Below are 6128 nucleotides of genomic sequence, written 5' to 3'. Positions count from 1 at the left end.
TGGGAAAAGACTTCAGTCAAAAGGAACAACCTGAGCATAGTTAATAGGGTGGACACATAAACAAATTTTAGGAACATCAAACAGACCAGTGAGGCTGGGAAGAGCAGAGTCAGAAAAAAGGCCATAAAGGCAGACTTGCACTAGGAAGCTAAGGAACCATGACATCACTCCTCAAGCAGTAGGGAACTGCTATTTTTGATCATGAAATGACCTTATCAGGGCTATGACTTAGAAAGATAGTTGTGGCTACAATGTAATAATCGTAGTCAACCTTTATTGAATTTCTGCTATATGCAAACTACTATTGCTTGCTTTACATAAATTAATTCATCCTCATTTCAATCCACAAAGTACATACAATTATAGCCCATTTTACAGATGAGTAAAATGAGGCACATAGAGCCTTGGTGGCCTGCCTAAAGTCAGTCAACAGTCGGCAGTAGAACCAGGATACAAGTCTTAGATTTTGGCCCCAGAACTCATGCTCTTATCACTTAATATTCTTCCCAGGACGGTGTAGGAAGCAGGCAGCTCAGTAGAAGGCCATTTCAGTACCCAAGTGAGGGGCACTGAGGGCCAGAGTGTGAGCTGTGGTGTGGTGATAGAGACAGATGAGTGATGCAGGGGGGCCTGTTCCCAACTTGGTGTGGGGCTGGGGGACGCAAAGTGAGAGAGAAGAGCTGGAGAAGACTTGGTGGCTTGGGATTTGAACCACAGAGGGAAGGGGAAGAGATCAGTTTTGGACACATGGAACATAGTATTCATGTGAAAATATCCTGCAAGATGTTGGAAGCATGGGTTGGAGAAGACTGAGGTGATAGTTAAAGCCAGAGTAGATCATAGTTGGGGGAAAAGCATGGTCTCCTTGGCGCATAAGCTGTTGCCATTATCATTTCTATGGCTCCATTCTGGATTGAATCATGTCCCCCCAAAATATGTGTCAACTTGGTTCGTCCATGATTCCCAGTGTTGTGTGATCATCTACCATTTTGTCACCTGATGTGATTTTCCTGTGTGTGTTGTAAATCCTACCGCTATGGTGTTAATGAGGCATTTATGTTAATGAGGCAGGACTCAATCTACAAGATTATGTTGTTTGTATCTTAAACCAATTGCTTTTGAGATATAAAAGAGAGAAGCCAGCAGAGAGACATGGGGACCTCATACCTCCAAGAAAGCAGTGCGGGGAACAGATTGCATCCTTTGGACCTGGGGTTCCTCAGTGGAGAAGCTCCTAGACCAGGGGAAGATTGACGACAAGGACCTTCCTCTAGAGCCGACAGAGAGAGAAAGCCTTCCCCTGGAGCTGGTGCCCTGAATTCAGACTTCTACCTTACTAGTCTGTGAGAGAATAAGCTTTTGTTTGTTAAAGCCATACACTTGTAGTATTTCTGTTGTAGTAGCACTAGATGACTAAGACACCCTGGCTGCTGGATATCCTTGAGAGGTCAAAGGTATGGCAGACAAGAGGGTAAAAATCTATGCCCCCCGCCCCCATTGTTACATGTTATAACAAATGGCTTTCTCTCATGATCAGCATCCTTGCTGTCGGGAGCAACAGACTATGAGGAGCAATCAGAGTGGACAGAGACCTCAAGAAAACCAACTCCTCCAAACATTGTTCCCAAAATCAACAGTCTCTTCCTGGTACAACTGAACCTGGAGAAGACTTTACCATGGTTGGTTCCAAAGCATGTCTCATCTGGAAAGGCAGCTGTGAAAACACTGACTGCCTTAGCTTGGGTTCCCCTGAAAGCAGAGCCTGGGACAGGGGCACTTAAGCTGGGGATTTATATGGGAGAAAACTGCAGGTTACAGAAATGATGGATGGGAGAGAGTGAGAAACAGAAGCAGGAAGATCAAATATAAGAGTCTCGCACTGATGCTGTTGCTGTGGACATTGGGGGCACCATTCTGCTGGACCTTAAGAAGCATACAGAATGGTTCCCAGAATTTTCTTCCCAGGAACTACTCATTAAGTATTTATTAATGGCCTCTGTTCCCAATGGTAAAGGCTTACCCCTGGGGGCATTAACTTCCCTGGTGGCATTAACCCCTCTTCCCCCTCCACCTCTTTGCTATACATGTTCCTGTCTGTCTCTGAGGTACTGTGCTGAAAGGAGGGCAGCTGTGGGCCCTGGCATAGTTCATGGCTGTGTGTGAGCTGGCTTCATGGTGTTCTTTGACAACTGGGGATGTAGATGGGTGTTCAGTCAAAGGTGTTCCCAGCATGGCCATCATGCTGCAGCCTCATAAGCATATATTTGTGTTGCTCTACCAAATAGGGAAACCCTGGTGGTGTAGTGGTTAAGTGCTACGGCTGCTAACCAAAAAATGTCAGGAGTTTGAATTCGCCAGGCGCTCCTTGGAAACTCTACGGGGCAGTTCTACTCTGTCCTATAGGGTCGCTATGATTCGGAATCAACTCGACGGCACTGGGTACTGGGTTCTACCAAAGAGAACTCAACACTACATATACATGTAGAATCTCTTCCTCTGCTCTCTTTTCTTGTTAAATTTCATCCATTTAAAAATAGTCACAGCACCCTAATAATACAAGTGTAAATCCATGCTTTTCCAAGTCACTGCCATTATAGAAGTTGTCCCTTTGTTTTCCTAGTTTCCTAGTGGCTGGTAATGAGAGATTTATGTCTCAATCCCAGGGTGGGGGGCAGGTGGGGAGGAACCAGTTGCTGTCAAGTCGACTCTGACTCACGTTGGCTCCATGTGTGTCGGAGAACTGCTCCATAGGGTTTTCACGGCTGTGATCATTCACAACTCGGTCACCAGGGCTTTCTTCCAAGATACCTCTGGGTGGACTTGAACATCCAACCTTTGAGGTTAGCATTTGAGTGCCTAACCATTTGTGCTACTCAGGGACTTGTACTCTTTTCTGGGTGTTGAGGAACCAAAGAGTCAGGGGTTCCCCCAGAAGCTCTGGGTCTAGTGGTGCATCTACCCAGGTCTCCATTATCTTCTGTATGGGAAATAAATTTAACGGGGGTGCCCAGAAACCTGGATGCAGCCATTCATTCTCTTTCCCTCCAGGATCTTTTCTGGCTGAACAGCAAGCTCTCTGGGCTCTGCAACTACAGAACATCACTAACATAACATAAATGTTGAGCAGCTGCTGAGAGCTGGAGATGGCTCATGATGAACAGCTGTGTGAGGTTTGACCTTAGGGGGGAAAAAAAAAGCAACACCAAATCCCACTACCATGGGCTGCTTTCCACTTGCATTTAGTGCAAATGGGGCATCATAACAATTAAACAGATATACTTTCAGGAGAAGGAAATTAGAAAGACATTTTGTTGGGGCTAAGGAGAGGGGATAGAGGAGAGAAGAAATTTTATGGATGACTGCTGAGAGGACCTTTTCTAGAATTGATGGGTATAAACTATTACAAGTCACTAGCTTTACGAGAGTAGAAACTTTCACTTTTTCCTTTATGGGATTCTGTACTCTTTCAGTGAATTGGTTTACAATAAATATGTAACAGTTTTCTAACCCACAGCTCTAGAATACAGAAAAATCCCTGTAGTTGTAAGAGTGTGGCTATGTAAAAGGAGAGGGATTTAAAGGAGAGGTGCCTTTTTTAAGACAACTGGGAACACTGGGTTAGGGAGTTTGGGGTTCTTATTTGAATTCAATATTTTGTGGTTGACGTCTAGGCTAAAATGTTCTGGGAAAAATTGTCAGCATTTAGGGATTTAAAACTTGGGAGAAGATTTTTGAAAGATCATTTAAAATGCCCTGGAAACTGTTTCTATCACTATAATACAGGGAACAACAACAGAAATTTGTGTGAAAACATTACTCATATGAGTTTGGAAGGGCAAACACATTTGTGGTTGTGGACAATTGCAAATAAATTTTGGTTGCCTTCCTTAAGCAATGCCAGCTGTGAGTCTGCTCTTCTCAAACCAAGATGGACTCCAGGAGAAAAAAGTAGAGGTTTCCCCCCAAAGGCTGTATGCGTGTCTGGGATAAGGCAAATATATTCTATTATCTCCACCTTCCTCAAATCACCAGTTAGTGCTGGGTTCACAGAAGTGGAATAATAAATGTTGATTCAACTAAATATCTCAATGACCCAAGTAGACTTACTTGGATTAAGCAAATTAAAACCATGCTCAATTTTTCTATTGAAGTCAAATTCTATGAGGTTAAGTTTTTTATTGTGTTTAAATATAGTTTTCAAGAGAAGTTGGTCCAAAGACTTTAAAACAGTGAATGTATATGCTTCACACCATAGCTTAGTGATTGAAAGCATAAGCTTAGGCATCAGATCTGAGTTTCTGGCTCCACTATATTCTAGTTGTTTCTTCTTTAACACTTAGCTCTCTCTATTATAAAATGGGTGTCATAACTGAACCTATCCTATGGAATTATGGAGGTTACATGAGACTGTACTCACAGAGTACTTAGCGCAGTATCTTGCACAGAGAAAGCCATCAATGTTAGTTGTAGTGGATTGTCTACATCTTCTTCCTCTCCAGTATCAACACCTAGAATAAAGAACCAAACCAGGTATATGCATCATCTTGTCAACTTCGTCTTTTCTGGCTGGGACTGTGGAGGGTATCAAAGAGAAGAAGGCTCCTGCTGTGCCAGAAACCCATAAGAAAAAGCAAAGGAATTTCACAGAATTGAAGATCAAGCACCTGAGAAAGGAGTTTGCCCAAAAGATGCTTCCAAAGTAAAGGTGGAAGCTTATCTATGGAAAAGCTAAGCACTATCACAAGGAATGTAGGCAGATGTGAAGAACTGAGATTCAAATGGCTAGGATGGTAAGGAAAGCTGGCGTCTTCTATGATGTGCCTGCAGAATCCAAACTGGCATTCGTCATCAGATCAGAGTGTCAGTGGTGTGAGTTCAAAGATGTAAAAGATGTTGCAGCTTCTTTGCCTTTGCCAAGTCTTCAACGGCACTTCTGTTAAGCTCAACGAGACTTCGGTTAACATGCTAAGGATTGTGGAACCATATATTGCATGGGGGTTCCCAAACCTGATGTCGGTGAATGAACTGATCTTTAAGTGTGGTTATGGCAAAATCAAAAAGAAGCAAATTGCCTTGATAGATAACACTTCAACTGCACAATTTCTTGCTAAATAAGACATTTATCTGCATAGGGGATCTGATTCATGTTGTAAAATGCTTCTGAGAAGCAAATAATTCCCTGTGGCCCTTCAGTTATCTTCCCCATGAGGTGGAATGAGGAAAAAGGCCATCCATTTTGTAGAAGGTGGAGTTGCTGGCGACAGGGAAGACCAGGTCAACAGGCTTGTTAGAAGAATGAACTAAGTTGTCTACTGATTATTTTTGTAATATTGTCACTTAATAAAACCATATCTGCTTTCAAACTGAAAACAAACAAAAAAGACCAAACTAGTTGCAGTTGAGTTGATGCCAACTGATGGCGACCCCAGGTGTGTCAGAGTGGAATTGTTCTCTGTAGGGTTTTCAGCGGCTGAGTTCTCAGAAGTAGATCTCCAGGGCTTTTCTTCGAGGTGCCTCTGGGTGGACTGAAGCCTCCAATCTTTCAACTAATAGTTGAGCACTTAACCATTCTTACCACCTATGAGCCACCACAAATTTTCGTAAATAAAGTTTTGCTGGAATACAGCCACACTCATTCTTTTGCGTATAGTCATGCTATAATGGCAAAGCTGAGTACTTGTGACAAAGACCATCTGGCTTTCAAAGACCAAAATGTTTACTATCTGAAGCTTTACAAAAGAAGTTTGCTGATCCCTGCTCTAGAAGCAAGCAAATCCGGCTTTTCTTGAGATGAAATTTCCAGGAAATCACAGTTTTGACTAGGAGAAACTAAAGAGTTTCAGTGATCCCTTGAAGCAAACGGGTATTGTTTCTTCATAGATTTTCAAAGTATATTTAGAGGCAGACCTGAACAAATGCTAAAAGAGAAAGGCAGGGTCTTTGAAACTGAAAAAGTGACTTAAAGAGAAAGAACAATGGAGAACTTTTTGGCTTAAAAGAAAGCCAGAGAAATCCGAATGAATCAGGGGGCATTGTTTCTAAGCGCTTTGAGTGTTTCTTAAGCTATGTTTTTAAGATAGAAATTCCTATTCCTGAGTCCTGAGGTGTAATATGGAGAGGGCATGGAG

At 42.6% G+C, this 6128-nt stretch overlaps 1 pseudogene; it reads left to right on the top strand.

Annotated features, from left to right (window-relative positions):
- The first annotated feature begins 4673 nt into the window (after window positions 1-4673).
- On the top strand, window positions 4674-5444 carry LOC100656615 (large ribosomal subunit protein uL30-like; annotated as a pseudogene).
- Window positions 5445-6128: the final 684 nt, after the last annotated feature.

This window comes from Loxodonta africana, chromosome 15 (assembly GCF_030014295.1).
Source record: "Loxodonta africana isolate mLoxAfr1 chromosome 15, mLoxAfr1.hap2, whole genome shotgun sequence".
Lineage (NCBI taxonomy): Eukaryota > Metazoa > Chordata > Mammalia > Proboscidea > Elephantidae > Loxodonta > Loxodonta africana.
Note: the sequence above shows the minus strand (reverse complement) of the source record. Positions and strands in the feature narration are given on the sequence as shown.